The following is an 18,599-nucleotide window of genomic DNA, read 5'->3' as shown; positions in this document are numbered from 1 at the left end:
TGCTGTATAGAAAAGTAACTCAGTTATACATATATATCCTTTTACATATTCTTTTCCATTATGGTTTATTATAGGATATTGAATAAACTTCGCTGTGTACAGTAGGACCTTGTTGTTTATCCATCCTATGTATAATAGTTTGCATCTGCTAGTCCCAAACTCCCAACCCATCCCTCCCCCAGTCCCCTCCCCCTTGGCAACCACAAGTCTGTTCTCTATATCTTCTTACAGTACTTCTTAATGATGGTAATAAATTTGCTTTGATTCATTATCTTAATTAATTATCATTAATTAAAGTATTTATTAATTTAAACGTAGTTTTTAAATGTCTGACCTTTCCTTCTATTTGTTCATTTCTACTGATAGAGATGTTTTTCAGCACTGGGATTAGAGATGGATTCTAGGAAAGGTGATAAATGATGGGGGCCATTTGTTCAATCATTGGCTAAATGTGGAGGTAGAAGGGAAAGTTTATTTTTACTGGACTTTTTGATTTGGTTCAGCAGCCAGAAGGTAGAGGAAAGGATAAGAGAGGTATTTTGGTTTTGTTTGTTTTAATTGTTTTGGTTTGGTCATAGGAAATCTTTTGTGTCTGTAAAAGACTTTTCCATTGTGTGTTGGCAGCCTTGCGGTAGGTAGGCAGGGCAACTCCTTTCGCCTGCATGCTGTCCTTTCCTGGAGGCTGTCTCGATAGCTCCTGTGGTGCCATATGCAAATGCACAGTGTGTGACACACCAGGTCCCAACTTCCTCCAGCCCTAAGGCACCTGTAATATGTCCCCAGGACCTGGTGCGATTGAAATGTGCCTCACTGTCCTCCCCTTCATGCTCCACCCCACTTCCATGCTTGTTTGCTTCAAATTCGGAAAGACGATAGCTTTTAGATGAGTAATTTTCCAATTGCTTGCTGTTGGCAAGCAGCGAGATGGGGCACAGATTGTATTTTCTTTCAAATTAGTGTCATTTGGATCAGAGGTGGATTGAGGGAATCACCAAGCTCAGAAAAGAGCTGGGGGTGCATCACTGTGGAACAAAAATATTACTGGAAACATGAAAAAGAAGAAAACTGTATTTACCCACGCTCCTTTGGGGAGACAGTACTGCTCACCAGAAATGTAGTAAACAGTACTAATCTAACTACTCAGAGATAGAAGGATACAGCAGGAAAGACCAACTCTATGTGGTGAGAAGGAATACTTGGCTTCAAATGGGGTTAAACCCATGAGAAACCTGCTTGTGTAACAAGAGATTATCATTGGAGAGCTTAGGGGAGGGGAAGGCTTTGGGGGCAGGCTCCTATTAATTGCTGAGTGGGAAGCACAAGTTAGGGGACATTAAGACTCTGCATGGGCACTGATTAGCTCCCCGTGCCCCCAGCTCAGGCAATCCTTCATGTCATGTATGAATAAATGCTTACCAGATACCAGAGAATATGCATTTGAAGAGGCACTAAATTACCAGCCTGTCCATGGTTATCATGTGCCCAGATCTGCCCTTGATCTGTGTTCTATGTTGTAGAAATTCCTTGAAGTTTCTATTCTGTGGCTGAGATCACTTTTCTAGATTCCAGGGCTGATTAAATACCTCTCCTTTTCCATGTTTATATTCACTTGGACTTTTCAGTGTCTATCTAAAGAATTAATCATATGATTTTTCAAGTCGCCACACTATTTGGATCTATCTATTTACAAGCTTGAAAAATCTTGGCTTTCCAAAAAAAAAAAAAAACCCTGGCTTTCGTATATAAACCTTGACATACATTTCCGACCCCAAGATGAATTTATTTCCCAAGTTGATTAAGCTATGTTGTTAAAGGTGTGATGCTATATCTGAAAACTTTCATGCAGATTCTCAGCATCCCAGGAAGAAGTAATAAGCGTGGCTTGACTTTGATGTTCCCAGGTGTTTTATGCTCACTACAAAGGTTAAAATCACCCAAACTTGTTTTTTTTAGAAATGTTAAGAATCAGGAAGACAAATCAAAGAACAATTGTAGCCAGACAATAAGTCCCAGCTCCAGTATTTTATTGTATGTTAGAAACAGAACACTTGGACAACTTCCTCATCCTCTAGCAGCACCGTTTTCTAATTTTCAAAACTGTTGTAACCATACATAACTTATAGTATTCTTTCTTTCTTTCTTTCTTTATTTTGCAGTACGCGGGCCTCTCACTGTTGTGGCCTCTCCCGTTGCAGAGCACAGGCTCCAGACGCGCAGGCTCAGCGGCCATGGCTCACAGGCCCAGCCGCTCCGCGGCATGTGGGATCTTCCCGGACCGGGGCACGAACCCGTGTCCCCTGCAGCAGCAGGTGGACTCTCAACCACTGTGCCACCAGGGAAGCCCCACTTATAGTATTCTTATGTGAATTAATTAGAATCTGACATGTAATAACTCCCTGTAAGTGGAAACGATCATTCTCATCAGAATTTTCATGTAGTGGTAGATTTCCAAGTTGGTTTTAGAACATCAGATGCACCCAAAGTCAGCCAGAAAGAATAAATGCTATGAATAGCAACAATAACACAAAACTCCATTGGAATGGATCTGTGACAATTACATGATTAATACAAATGCTGGAGGTTTTCCATCCTTATAGCATTTAACCAATTTTCAAATCAAGCAAACCAAACCATGTTCAAATTTTCCCAGATGTTACAGAAATCTAAGAGCTGCACCTCTTGAATTTTTGTCAGAGCTGCACTGAGAAGAGTTTCCTCTGTGGCTTCATTCCATCACCCCTCTTTAAATTGCTGTAACTCTTCTGTCATGCTGACCCTATTACCTTTTTCCTCAACATCCTCTCTTCTTCTGGGGAGTGATGCTCTGCCTTGGGTACCAGGGGCCCAGCAGGCTCAGCCTCACCACTGCTTCCCAGGCAGTCTGCTCCCCGTGATGCTGGATGGTGGCTTCACACTGCCTGCTCCTCTGCTTGAAAGAGGCTGCTGTTTCTGTCACATCTGAGTGCTTGCATAATGGGGGACACTGATTCAACCCAGTGGGAAGACACAGAGAACAGCCTTGGGGGGAGGTCAATGAGATAGAACACAGGAGCCTTCTGGCTTCATTTAACCTTCTCTCAAAAGCCAGGGGCAAGTGTCTTCCTACTAGAAGCAAGGTGATTGAGGTGATACTTTTAGATCTGATAAGTTTGTCTTTTGAAGGATAACACATCAAATGGTCATGGTTGAAGGTTTCCTAAAACAGGACGATGTGTGTGTGTGTGTGTGTGTGTGTGTGTGTGTGTGTGACAGGGATAATGAAAGAAACACAGATTCTAGCCAAGTTAAAAGACAAATATGACTAATAGAGTCTTTCAGAAGTTATTTAACTGCTCTCATCAATAGCATTAAAGACCTGAAGTTATCAGATTATTAGCACCTCATGGGAATGAGTTATGCCTCAGGAAATTCGATTAATAAGCAAGCCCTCTGGTTATATTTAGAATTTAATACAAATATACATACATATATTAGGTGTCAAGTACGAAATAAAATAGGTGCTCAGATCTAATACATTAGGGAAAATGTACACTGCTTTTGGAGAAAAGGAATTAAAACACACATGCACACATGCACACACACACAGCTCATTTGGGAGCTTTCATTTGACATTAAGTCCTTGATGGGTGTGCTTGTTTTCTTTACCATCTCCCCTAACCTGCTCCTTTTCCAGCATTCCTCATCTTGGAGGGAAACCATCCTAGAATGCAAACCATTTTACCCGATCATACAACCCAGGAATGTAGGAATTGTTCTAGATTCCAAGCTCTCACTTCCTTCTCTATCCAAGAGAAGATGTCACAGCCATCATTTTAGTCCCTGAACTGCCCTCAGTTCCTCCCCTCCTGCCCTCTTCCTTCTCTCTCACTTTGTCTGGTTCTGTCTCAGCCTTTGCCTGGATGATCAACAGAACCCTAACTGACCACCTTGCTTTCAGTGTTTTTATCCAAACTCAACATCATTTACACATGACATCTAGTCACTTTTCTAAAACAAAATGTGGTCAAGTCTTTTCCCTGCTTTAAGCCCTTAAATAGCGTATTAATGACAAATTGAGGTAATAGACTGTCTAGGATGGTAGCATAAGATTTGGCACATAAGGGGGTATGTATGAAGATTTTCTTTTCAGGATTATTGGTAGTCGTGGAGAACTGGAAGCAATCTGAGCCTCCATCCTTGGGAGAAAGGAAACAAACACAATGGTGGATACAAACCTCCAAGTACTATATAGCAATGAGAAGCAATGGATAATAGGTATGCACGGTAACATGAATGAGTGTAATTAGAGAATTAATGATTGCAAAAATAAGGAATAAAATGAGATCGATAACACAGTACTACTTACATAATTTAAAAATACAATAGCACAAAACTATCAATACACACTTTGAAAGAACACATACAAACAGAAAGATACGCGGTTGCCCCTCTGTATCCAGGGGTTCCACATCCAAGTATTCAACCAACAATCAAAAATATTCAGGAAAAAAATTCAGAAAGCTCCAAAAAGCAAAACTTGAATTTGCCATTCAATGGCAACTACTTACATAGCATTTACACCATATCAGCTATTATAGGAAATTTAGAGGTGATTTAAAGTATGCGAGAGGATGTGCATAGGTTATATATAAATACTGTGCCATTTTATGTAAGGGACTTGAGCATCCTCAGAATTTAGTATCTGAAGGGGGCTCCTGGAACCTGCAGATACCAAGGGACAACTACACATTTAAAGATTCAGAATCATTGCCAAAGGTAGAGAAGGGGAACAGAAGGAGACTAGGTTATGAGGATTAAAGAGAAAAAATTTTCAAAAAATATGAAAAAAGGGGACTTACATGGACTCATGATAAATATGTGGCCCAAACAGAGGATAGTCATTAACTCAACTCTGAACCCAAGTTTTGAAAAAGGAAAAAAATGGGCCAAATCACATTCCAGCCATCTTAACCCCACCCACCCCCCCGCCCCCACACACACAAAATTACAGTGGATACAATGAAGACACAGTAAAATCAGATGATCACTTGATGTGATGCTTAATTTTAGGAGTTAACTTGAGTGGGCTAAGCGATGCCCATATAGCTGGTAAAACATTGTGGGTGTGTCTGTTTTTGGAAGAAATTAGCATTTGATTTCATAGACTAAGGAAGATCACCCTCACCGATGCAGGTGGGCGTCATCCAATCCACTGAGGGCCTGGATAGAACAAAAAGGCAAAGGAAGGGCAAATTTGCTCTCTGCTTGAGCTGGGACACCATCTTTTCCTGTCCTTGGACATTGGGGCTCCTGGTCCTTGGGCCTTTGGACTCGGACTAGGAGTTCTACCATTGGCTCTCCCAGGTCCTCAGGCCTTTTGGTTTGGACTGGACATACACCACTTGGTTTCCTGGACCGCCAGCTTGTAGACAGCCAACTGTGGGACTTCTCATCCTCCATAATGTGTGAGCCAATCCCTTGTAATGAATCTCCTTCTATATATCTATATATGATCTATTGGTTCTATCTCTGGAAAACCCTGACTTGTATACTTGGCTGACATGAAACTAATAATAGTAGATTGAGTAGAAGTTCAATATATAGAAAAGTTAACTTTAAGAAGGAAAGAAAACCACTGATTTCCTCTGGTGGCAAAAATATATACTCTCCACTCTTTTTTTTTTTTTTTTTTGACATAAAGGTTTTTAATCCTGTTTAAACAAAAAAGTACTTAAAGTAAACTGCCCTTCAAATATGAGGTTAATTTAGGGTTTTTCTTTGATTATAACGAATTAGGTATAATTGAATCTCAGAATTGTTAACTAAAAAAAAACAATGTACAAGTTTTTCTGTTAAAATTTAAAGTCTTGATTGTAACTGTCCTCTTTATCCCTCACATTGAAGTACCCACTGCCGTCCAGGATGTAGTGAATCTCGTCATCCAGGTGTAAATACTCCTCATAAAACATCTTAATCTTTTCTTCGTAATTTGGTAGTTTGTCTTTGCATATGGTTATTATGTCCATCCAGGAGTAGTTTCTCTCTTTTCGGATCTTTTCTAATTCTGGATCATTCTCATATTTGTCAGCATCCAGCTTCCAGTAAAGGACCCCGAGCCCGCGCAGCTGCTCCAGGGCGACCGGGCTCCCGGGCTCCCCGCGGTGGGGCCGCTGCGGGTCGTCGCCTGACTTCTCCGTGTACCAGGCCTGCACCATGGCCGGGCCCAGGGGCACCGCTGCCTGACCCCGGACATGCTCCAGCCGGTCTGCTCACCACTCTTAAAAGTCAACACCTTCTCACAATATGTGGTCCTTCTCCTTTAGAATCACCTGGAAACACACTTTTTTTTTTTTTCTGCCTTGGGTCTTCGTTGCTGTGTGCAGTCTCTCTCTAGTTGCGGCAAGCGGGGGCTACTCTTCGTTGCTGTGTGTGGGCTTCTAATTGCGGTTGGCTTCTCTTGTTGCGGAGCACCGGCTCTAGGCGCACGGGCCTCAGTAGTTGTGGCTGGCGGGCTCTCGAGTGCAGGCTCAGTAGTTGTGGTGCAGGGCTTAGTTGCTCCATTGCACGTGGGATCTTCCTGGGCCGGGGATCAAACCCGTGTCCCCTGCATTGGCAGGTGGATTCTTAACCACTGTGCCACCAGGGAAGCCCTGGGAATGCACTTTTAAAATATACTTTCTAAAAATAAACTTTTAGCTCTGGACTCTATGGTGGATTGGATTATTGTCTAGAACTATTCACTCACTCCACCCCACACCATCTCCATGAGAGGGACATTCTTCTTCACACTTTGATTTTGAGCTTGGCCATTTTTCTGCCAATGGATGCCAGCAAACATGACACAACCAAAAGATTAAAACTTGCTTACATGATTGGGCATGTTCTCTCACATCTCCACCTGTGTCATGAGCAGAGGTTCCCTTCTGTGGCTGCTGTGCCCTCAGCTTGGGCCCCAAGATGAATACACATAAAGCAGTCTGAGCCAAGTGGCAGTAAGAAGCCAAGCCCAGCTGCATCCTTTGCTTGAAACATCCCTATACAATCAAGGGCAGTGCAAATCAGCAAAACCCCACCAATCAGGATGCACGTGCTTTTTTTTTTTTTTGCGGTACGCGGACCTCTCACTGTTGTGGCCTCTCTTGTTGTGGAGCACAGGCTCCGGACACGCAGGCTCAGCGGCCATGGCTCATGGGCCCAGCTGCTCCGCGGCACGTGGGATCTTCCCGGACCGGGGCACGAACCCGTGTCCCCTGCATCGGCAGGTGGACTCTCAACCACTGCGCCACCAGGGAAGCCCGCACATGCTGCTTTACATCATTGAATTGATTTGTCACACAGTAGTAGCTAGCTGGTACAGTGAACTGACATTCATTGGCCTTTAATGAACGTATTTCCTCTGAAATTAATTCAACTTTCTCACACTTCAGAGTATGAGTCCCCAAATTAGATGACTCCCAGAAAGAAAACCAAGAGCATGTACACACATTTAGGAACTGACTCTCAGAATTAACCAATTTCTGACTTAAATAACCTTAGAATCTTCCACAAGGAAAACGTCCATAAATGCATATCCCCATTCATTAAAACAAACACAGCCCTCTATTATACAATTCTCTCATGGCCTCATCAGGTAGGTTTCCTTTTTGCACATAATGTTTTATAATTATTGGTTAATTAGTCATACCATTTCCTTTTCTCCTTTCTGTAATTCAAAAGCCTAACACAGCCCACATCTTAGAGAAGGAATGACTCACTGGCATTGCTCATAGGCTCCTTGAGGCAAATCCCAAAACTGAGAGCACAGAGAACTTCCCTGTGTCCTGCTCCCAAATCTTACAGGTATCACAGTGTCATCTGACATACACCAACATACATATGCTGCCAACCAGTAGATTAAATCATATATATTAGAGAAGAGAAGGGGTTGGGAGATAAAGTCCAGATTCAAGTCATAGTTCCTCCACTTAGGAGTTGCATACCTTGAACAAATCACTGCCCTGCTCTAAATCTGTTTTATCACCTACACATTGCAAATGTTAAAGGATTCAATGAGATTTCACTGTGGACACCTCTTGTTTTGTCTGCTCCAAACCCTATTTCTTCTGAGAACAGCACTCATTCTCTGTACGGTAACTATCTGATTCTCACGGGAGTGCTGGGTTTTCTTGCTCTTCTCATCTTCCTTCTCACCCTAACCATATCAAAGCCCCTCCCTTGGATCTATTAGGTGTTTTTTTTTTTAAATTAAGAATTAGACATAAGTCAGCAGTGTAGCAGTGTGGCCTAAAAGGAGAGAAAATGAAATTGGAACTCAAAGAAAAGCTAAAATGAGAGGCAGAGTGAAAGACCTGTTGGCTTTCAAGTTCCCAGTTTTAGATATTTCTGAGCTCAGTTACATCCTTTCCCTGCCTACAGCTTGATTTTAACCCAACTATATCCCCCCCTTTGCACTTAAGCCATATAAAATTGACTTTCATTCATTGGAATCAAAGTAACACAGGTCTCAAACAAGACTTCTTCAGATTTTCTGGATTTTCCACTCCTTAATGTTTTAAAAGATGAACCTAAGACTTGGAGAGCCCTAGATGGTTCTTAGCATACAGAAGCCACTTTGAAAAAAACCCCCACAAATATACCTTTATCTGGAAAAATTGCTGTAAAAAATGGGTCTTTGGTCTCTGACTTTGGAATCAGCAGAGTATGAAAACGTTTCTAAGTGTAAAGGGTAAGCATTTTCTGGTTTACGTAGCAGCTATAGTCAATCACTGAAATGCATTATTTTTTCTAGTGCTCTTAAGTTGCTTCCTATAATTGGTAAGGTAGGCTGTAGTTAACCCATCTAGACATAAGAAAGAGAAAAATGTCTCTAAAACAAAGTTCATAGTTTTCGGGGCGGGGGGGGCGGTGGGTACCAGCATGATCAGGGTGAGAGCTCATGCATCTTGCTATGGAAGCTGCCTGTAGAGGAGGCCCCCAGAACTGTTGCCTCAGTGCCCTGGCACTGCCTACAGAATTTAGGTAATAGCTCTAAAAATGTTGGGGAGTGATGCTTTGAAATCTGGGTGCAGTTACATTCTTTTCCAAGTCCTTAACATTCTTTTCTTTACCAAAGGACAGATTTTATACGTCTTCCTGAGTTACTAGAATATTTCTAGGGCAGACTAACTATGGTTCTGGAAATTGGCTTTTCTAGATACAAATTAGCTAATAAAGAAACTTATCGTTCTCCTTAGTCACAACTCACATGATATCCTGGAGATCCATCCTGAAAGTTCAGATGTATCAATGTTTCTTTATGTTGGTTGTAGACAGTACCTGTTTCCAGTCCCACCAGTGAAATAGCTAAAAATCTGCTACAGTAATGACTTGAAGGTTTTATCATGCTATTCATCGTGTGTACGGTTCACTGCCAACAATGATTATGCCTCACAATTCTTTCCCCAGAATTTCAAAACTCAGTAAAAACACTCATCATCTAGCACTTAATAAGTAGACAGCACCTAATTAGTTTTAGAATCTGGAATGCTTTGGAAGAAAGGCAACTTATTAGTAGAAATTTCTAAACATCTAGTAAGACTTACTCTACTTTTGTGAGTGCTGTAAATCTTTTAGCAGTTTAGTATGTAAAGCCAAGAGATTTGGGGTTGCTTACCACAAGACAGTGAGTTAGTAAAACCTGGAGTGAATTCAAGACCTCTAATTTCAGCGCATTGCTTTCACTGCAGAACTGCATAGAATCCCTTTTAATGGTGGACAGAGTAACACACAGGACCCCCTAGCATTGTGATGAGATCTGGAGCTTGACATACTCCTTTTAATCTTGTGTGCCTGTTGCCCTTCTTCTATCATCACAGTGGAAATATTGACAGTCCAAGGCAGAGATGTGTTCAATCCAAAATGAAACACATGCAGAAAAATCAGGACTGAATTAGAAATTATGTTAATAAACATCACTGGCAGAGTACCTTAGCTTAATTAGCAAGTCAAACTCCTACAACATTAAAGTGGGTGCAAATCTGGAAAAGCTTTTAGCATTTCCATACAAGTCTGCAAGATTTGGTGTCACAGAAGGCTGAAATGTTCTGAAGGTATTTCCCAGTTATAATGACAGAATAACATATTCAAAGCTCATTTTTCTAGTCAAGTATTTAATTGCTGTTTCATGTACTTTTAGGCATAAAGTTCCCTTGAGTCAAAATGAAATTGCCCATTAGCCAGGAGACTCAGTCCCAAAATACCATTCAAACGCAGCACCTCTAATCTCTAAGAGAAGTTTAGAGAGAAGGAAAAAAATCAAGCCCTTTCCTTTCTGTTCTGTCAAATAACATTATTTTTATGATCCTGTTTCTGGAAAATCATTCAGTGGGGACCCTACAACTTATGAATCATCCAATTTCTACATACTCAGAAGTCAAAACAAATATGCTCTCCTACAGTGTATTTGACTCCAGTTTTTTCATGTATTATGAAACATTTCAGATAAAGAGGAATAAATAGTATAAAGTAGTCACCATGCTAATTTCAGAAGAAAATGCTAATATGGTTATAGTCCTCGGTGTATTCCTACCCCATCACTTCCCCAACACTTTCTCCTAGGAATAATTAGTATATTGAAATTGACGTTTTATCATTTCCTGGCATCTGTTATATGAGATTCATCCATATAGATAAGCACTTTGATAATCTTACTGCAGTACTGCAGCCCACTGCATGAATACATGATAATTCATGTATCCATTGTCCTCTTTTTTTTTTGCGGTACGCGGGCCTCTCACTGCTGTGGCCTCTCCCGTTGCGGAGCACAGGCTCCAGACGCGCAGGCTCAGTGGCCATGGTCACGGGCCCAGCCGCTCTGCAGCATGTGGGATCTTCCCAGACCGGGGCACGAACCCGTGTCCCCTGCATCGGCAGGCAGACTCTCAACCACTGCGCCACCAGGGAAGCCCCATTGTCCTCTTGATGTACATCAGAACTATTGCCCTCAGGGGCTTTTAAGAACAATGCTGCAAAATGCATAAGTGTACACATCCACTCCTGTACGTGAGTAAAAGTTACTTTAGGGTATGTGACTTGTAGTGAACTGCTGTGTTGTATGTCACGCATGTCTGCAACTTCATTAGATTATGACACACTTTCCCAAAAGGTACCACTTTAACTTTTTAATAAACTTAGAATCATCAAGCATTTTAATTTTGCCAGTACCCATGAAATGGAACCACTTTGCACATGTTTAATGGCCATTGTTTTCCTCACTTGTGAATAGCGTTTTTGCATCTTTTTTCCCCGTTTTTTCTCATTTTTAAAAATTTTTGACTTTTAAGCATTATTTATATATTTTGGATACTAAAATATAGTCCAGATTGGAACATGAATGTGGCGAGCTTTCATGGGGAAAATGCCCCAAAATGTATTTAACTGAATGTCTAATGTGTTTTTATGTAGGGAAAAGCATATTGGATTCTTTTGACAATATGAATATATATTTGTGATAGATAGAGAAAACTAAGAAGACAATAAATAAAGGCAATTACTAAACTCCAGAAAAAATAAACTTGAACAGGAAAAGAAATATGAGGTTTAATTTTAAGTAATATTTGCAGAGTAATAATTATGTAAATACCATTATTGTTTAACCAAAAGAGTGGCATAATTTTATTATCAAGTAGAAAGTTTATGTGGATGTAAAACTTAATCTTCATTTTCCATAGTACCAAAGTCAGTTGATAACATATATACTTTAGAAATCAAGGAATAGCAGTACAACAATGTCATTTAAAATTATGGAGAAAAACCCCTGAATAAATCACTAAACTATTTGAAAGCATTTTCTTCTGAGGGGTGGAGTTGGAAGTTGAGAGGACTGAAACAGGGAGCTGATGTTTTTCACTATATATGTATGTGCAGGAAGAAAAATAATTTTCTCTTTACCCTTCTAGGCTCTTGACTGAGACCGCCCTATAATAATTCCCCTTATAAATGTAAATGTCTCTTACAAAAGGGCAACTTCTCCTTGGTTCTCCGAGCTTCTCCTGTGTCTTCTGTTGCATAAAAATAATTAGCCTAAAATAATTCTATGCCAAAGAGGTATATTTTGGGTCGATATATTCTGCTCCGCTTCCTGTAGTATTAGTAAGCAGCCTTTAAAATGCATATATGTACTGCTTTGATAAAGATAAAAATTAAGTTTAAGATACTATGGACAATAATTATAAACACACACATAAAAAATGACATAGGAAGCCTGTGAACCAAATGTTTAACAGTGTTTGTATTGAGGTAATGAAATTGTAATTGACATTTATTTTCTATTTAATACTTTTCTGAGTTTTCCAAAATTTCTAAAATATATATATATATTCATTTATGAGCAGAAAATTGGTGTCATTCATTTTTAAGATGAAAAAGAGATGATGATGGAGAACAAGATCATCCTTCAAAGGGTGTGGGCAACCAGCTGGAAAGGATGGGAGGAGACAAACAGAGAACAATTAGGAGACAGTTGTAATTGTGTGCACTGGGAGCCACGAGGGGCTGAACCAGAGTGTCTAGTCCATGGGTATGTGAAAGAGGTCAAGTGAACATGCCCTGGGGAGAGACTGGATATGGGATAAGGTCGGAGGATAAGTTCTGGGAGACTTAAAATTCCTGGTTTGGGTGAGATGGGGTCCCATTTACTGAGATGGGGAATTTGTTTTGTGGAACAAGCTGAGTTTCCTTTTGGAGGTACCAAGGAGTTACCGGTGTACCTTCATTACACCGTAATAACCAGGGCAATCTAACTGCTGTAACTGACAACCCCAATTCTCAGGGGTCTAAGACAACAGTGTTCTTCATTTCAGCAAAACATGGATTGAATGTTCCTGGCTGGTGGACCTCATGCCCTACCATCCTCCAACATTGTCAGGGAAGAGAAACAGCTTAGAGGACCATGCAGGGCATCACAGGGACCAGAAATGGAAGCGATGTGTGTCAAGTCACCCATATTCCATTGGCCATAAGCCTATCACATGGCCCCACATAAATGCAGAGAAGGCTGGCAACTATGTGGCTGGTAACATACAAAAAAAGAAAGCAACAGTTTGGGTGGCCACGTAGTACTATCTCCATGCCAGTCACCCAGGTGGGGAAGCTCAGGAGACAGAAATGAGAGGCTGGATCTTAGAAGTCTAAACCAGAGAAAAGACTAAAAAATTATCATTGTATAAATGGTAGTTGAATTCAGGATGAGGAGACTTAGGGGAAGTAGAGACCAAGAAAGAAGGAAGATGAATGAAAGCTGAGAGAGTGTGTAAGGGTAGACAGAGGAACAGAATAGAGGCAGAGAGGAAATGGCTAGAGATGGAGTTAAATCAGACAGAAGACCATGTGAGTAAAGAAGGAAGTCAGAAAGGGGAATCACTTAAGGACGTTAAAGCTTCTGTTGACCTTGGCAAACAGAAAGACATCAATAAATTTAACGCGAGCAGTTTCAGTAAAGGTTTGAAGACAGGAAACAATAATTGGAGGTTGTGGAGGAAATGGGAAATGAGAAGAATGAATAACAGTATCTCTTTGGATTCCTTAAGTGCTTTGAAGGGAAGGAGAGAAAGAGGCAGTGATTGGAGCAGGGGTCCTGGGTGATGGAGAACTCCATGTCTTTATTCAGAAACCATTTTATTTCCTATTTTTATTAGTCAGAAATACCTAACTGCCAAATAAGCTCTGGTTCATGTAACCACACTGGGTTGGTGTAATTCCAGTGAAAAAGAATATACTGCTTTACTCAGACTGAATGTCCCTAGCAAGAGTTTTAAATGATTGATTACAATTTGTCCATTCTCCTTATTATTTATATTAAACTGTGTTAAAGTGGGGCCCCCAGTTTGAAAGTCCACATTTTCCAGTAAATTGCTCAAACCTGTGGCTGTAATGAATTCTCCTAATTAAATTCTGTAGGGGGACGATTTACGCTTTGCAGGGGACATAAAATAGTCTACGATTAGAAAAAGGAAACCATGATATTATGGGGTAGGGGAAGGAAGCTACAAGAAAAGTTACATTTGCTAACAAAATCATTCATACTATGTGAAATTATTTATTTAAAAAATTTTATTTTTTAAATGGTTTAGTAATGCCTTAATTCCCATATGAAAATAGAAGCAATTACAATCACTATCCAGAGTCCTGGGAAGGTAGGCATGTCCTTTAGGCCTCAAATGCCCACTCAGCCGTCATGCTGTGCTATCTCCATCTGGTACAATTGTCAGATACAAAGTGATTGTGGAAACTGTATTAAAATCGGGAAGTGGCTTAAGCTGTTCAGAAACATCTGCTTTTTCCCCATTTAGGAGTCGTCATTCCAGAAGCCTGAAAGCCATCCCTTGGTCAGTCTAAGTTTCTGGAAACCTGGTGCCTTTGTTACTCTGAATTGTGCCCCCCAAGCAATGCCATGGCAGAAGTCCCTTGTCACAGGCTGGGAAACTCATTTAAAGCTTCTCAGCAGAGTAACCAGAGGAAACAGGGGTAGGGAAATCACATTTTCACATGAGAAATCATGATGGGCTGTGATCTCGGCCGGCCCATGAATTTCCAATGGTTCTCCATTTCCACATGCACTATTTCAGTCCTAATCAGCCGATAGAACGCAGCCATGGGGGTGATACTTCACAAGCACTGTGCCTTATTGAACAGTCACAGGAGACTGCCAGTCAGCTTTCAGCTCATAAAATTTGCCCCTCAAAGTACAAAAGGAGTACAAGTAAATCTGTCTTTACAGGCCCAGCATTTGAAGCAACTAGAAGGCAGCTTGCAAGCATGAGAGTGTCAGAGACTCAGGGCAAAGCTTGGGTTTTCAATAGATAGTAAGTCAGAGCTGGAGCATCTTCTATGTGGAGCAAGGTGGGGATTGCACTACTGGGCTGGAAGTGAATGGACGCACACAACTACAAGAACTAGAGAAACACCTGGAGGCCAGGGCCTTGCTTCCTTGTAGCTTTCTTGGAAATCAGAACCTAGGACAATTCCACAGGATGCACAAATTCCAAATACTTGTCCCAGATGAATCCGAACAGGCAAAATGTAGGTGGACTTCGTCCTTAGGTTCCTGAAGCAAAAAGTTTTCCATCAGCCAATTTCTAAGTAAATAAACCTGTGGAAGTACATAAAAGATGAAGCCTCTGCTTTTTATTTTATTTTTTCATTCTGGAGGGTAAAAATGTCAGAAGGGTATAGAGTCAAATCATAAATCCTACCTTATTGAAAATTAATAGTGATTATTTGATCTTAAAAAAACTTTCTTTGATAATAAAATATGAAACCTAAAAGGAACTACTTTAGTTTTTTCTCCAATTAAAAAAAATTTTTTTCTTGTAGTATAGTTGATTTACGATGTGTTAGTTTCAGGTGTATAGTTATACACACACACACACATACACACACACACACACACACACACACACACACACACACACACACACACACACACACACACACACACATATATATCTCCATTCTTTTTCAGATTCTTTTCCCGTATAGGTTATCACAGAATACTGAGTAGAGCATCCTGTGCTATACAGTAGGCCCTTATTAATTATCTATCTTGTATATAGTAGTGTGTATATGTTAATCCCAATCTCCTAATTGATCACTTCCCCCTGTATTTCCCCTTTGGTAACCATAAGTTTGATTTCGAGATCTGTGAGATGTTTACTGTTTTGTAAACAAATTGATTTTTATTATATTCCACATATAAGTGTTATCATATGATATTTGTCTTTCTCCATCTGACTTACTTCACTTAGTATGATAATCTCTAGGTCCATCCATGTTGTTACAAATGGCATTATTTGGTACTTTTTATGGCTGAATAGTATTCTATTGTATATATGTACCACATCTTCTATATCCATTCATCTGTTGATGGACATTTAGGTTGCTCCCATGTCTTGGCAATTGTAAATAGTGCTGCAATCAACATTGGGGTGCATGTATTGTTAGAAATTATGGTTTTCTCTGAATATATGCCCAGGAGTGGGATTGCTGGATCATACGGTAGCTCTATTTTTTAAGGAGCCTCCATATGATTCTCCATAATGGTTTACCAATTTACATTCCCACCAACAGTGTGAGAGGGTTCCCTTTTCTCCACACCCTCTCCAGCATTTATTGTTTGTAAATTTTTAGATGATGGCCATTCTGACTGGTGTGAGGTGATACCTCATTGCAGTTTTGATTTGCATTTCTCTGATAATTAGTGATGTGGAGCATCTTTTCATGTGCTTTTTGGCCATCTGTATGTCTTCTTTGGAGAAGTGTCTATTTAGATCTTCTGTCCTTTATTTGATTGGTTTGTTTGTGTTTTTGATATTGAGTTCAATGAGCTGTTAGTATATTTTGGAGATAAATCCCTGTTGGTTGCTTTATCTGCAAATATTTTCTCCCATTTGTTTTGTTTATGGTTTCCTTTGCTTTGCAAAAGCTTTTAAGTTTAATTAGCTCCCATTTGCTTAATTTTGTTTTTGTTTTCATTACTTTAGGAGGTGGATCAAAAAATATATTGCTGCAATTTATGTCAGACAGTGCTTCATCTAAGAGTTTTATAGTATCCGTCCTTACATATAGGTCTTTAATCCTTTTGAGTTAATTTTTGTGTATGATGTTACAGAGTGTTCTAATTTCATTCTTTTACATGTAGCTGTTCAGTATTCACAGCACCACTAATTGAAGGGACAGTCTTTTCTCCATTGTATATCCTTGCCTCCTTTGCCATAGATTAGTTGACCGTAGGTGCATGGGTTTACCTTTGGACTTTCTATCCTGTTCGACTGATCTATACTTCTGTTTTTGTGCCAGTACCATACTGTTTTGATTACTGTAGCTTTGTAGTATAGTCTGGTCAGGGAGTCTGATTCCTCTAGCTTCATTTTTTTTTCCTCAAGATTACTTTGGCTATTCTGGGTCTTTTGTGTTTCAATACAAATTGTTTTATTCAAAAATTTTGTGTTCTACTTCTAGATGCCTTTGGTAATTTGATAGGAATTGCATTGAATCTGTAGATTGCTTTGGGTAGTATAGTCATTTTGACAATATTGATTTTTCCAATCCAAGAACATGGTATATCTTTCCATCTGTTTGTGTCATCTTTGATTTCTTATCAGCATCTTACTGTTTTCTGAGTACAGATCTTTTGCCTCCTTAGGTAGGTTTATTCCTAGGTGTTTTATTCTTTTTGATGAGATGGTAAATGGGATCATTTCCTTAATTACTCTTTCTGATCTTTTATTGTTAGTGTATAAGTATGCAAGACATTTCTGTGTATTAATTTTGTGTCCTGAAACTTTACCAAATTCATTGATGAGCTCTAGTAGTTTTCTGGTATCATCTTTAGGATCTTCTATGTCTAGTATCATGTCATCTGCAAACAGTAACAATTTTACTTCTTTTCCAATTTGGATTCCATTTGTTTCCCTTTCTTCTCTGATTGCTGTGGCTAGGACTTCCAAAACTATGTTGAATAATAGTGGCGAGAGTGGACATCCTTGTCTTATTCCTGATCATAGAGAAAATGCTTTCAGTTTTTTACCATTGAGAATGATGTTTACTGTGGGTTCGTCATATATGGCCTTTATTATGTTGAGGTAGGTTCCCTCTATGCCCACTTTTTGGAGAGTTTTTATCATAAACGGGTGTTGAATTTTGTCAAAAGCTATTTCTGAATCCATTGAGATGATCATAGAGTTTTTATTCTTCAACTTGTTAACATGGTGTATCATATTGATTGATTTGCATATATTGAAGAATCCTTGCATCCCTGGGTAAATCCCAGTTGATCATCATGTATGATCCTTTAATGTGTTTTTGGATTCAGTTTGCTAGCATTTTTTTGAGGATTTTTGCATCTATATTCATCAGTGATACTGGTCTGTAATTTTCCTTTTTTTGTGGTATCTTTGTCTGGTTTTGGTATCAGGGTGATGGTGGCCTTGTAGAATGAGCTTGGGGGTTTTTCTTCCTCTGCAATTTTTTGGCATAGTTTCAGAAGGATTGGTGTTGACTCTTCTTAAATGTTTCATAGCATTTGCCTGTGAAGCCATTTGGTCCTGGACTTTTGTTTGATGGAAGTTTTAAAATCACAGTTTTAATTTCAGTACTTGTGATTGGTCTGCTCATATTTTCTATTTGTTTTTGGTTCAGTCTTGGGAGATTGTACCTTTCTAAGAATTTGTCCATTTCTTCTAGGTTGTCCATTTTATTGGTGGATAGTTGGTTGTAGTAGTCTCTTATGATCCTTTGTATTTCTGTGGTGTCCATTGTAACTTCTCCTTTTTCATTTCTAATGTTACTGATTTTGGTCCTCTCTCTTTTTTTCTTGGTAAGTCTGGCTAAAGGTTTATCAATTTTGTTTATCTTTTCAAAGAACCAGCTTTTAGTTTCATTGATCTTTGCTATTGTTTTCTTCATCTCTATTTCATTTATTACTGTTCTAATCTTTATAATTCCTTTCCTTCTATTACCTTTTTGGTTTTTTTGTTCTCCTTTCTCTAGTTGATTTAAGTGTAAGGTTAATTTGTTTATTTGAGATTTTTTAGTCACCCATTGATTGTTTAGTAACATACTGTTTAGTCTCCAAGTGATTGGGT

The 18,599-nt window shown here is 39.6% G+C and overlaps 1 pseudogene; it reads right to left on the bottom strand.

Annotated features, from left to right (window-relative positions):
- Positions 1–5,831: 5,831 nt before the first annotated feature.
- On the bottom strand, positions 5,832–6,194 carry LOC132431915 (acireductone dioxygenase pseudogene; annotated as a pseudogene).
- Between the last annotated feature and the right edge of the window lie 12,405 nt (positions 6,195–18,599).

Source organism: Delphinus delphis, chromosome 10, assembly GCF_949987515.2.
Source record: "Delphinus delphis chromosome 10, mDelDel1.2, whole genome shotgun sequence".
NCBI classification, from domain to species: Eukaryota; Metazoa; Chordata; class Mammalia; order Artiodactyla; family Delphinidae; genus Delphinus; species Delphinus delphis.
This window is presented reverse-complemented; position numbering and strand designations above follow the sequence as displayed.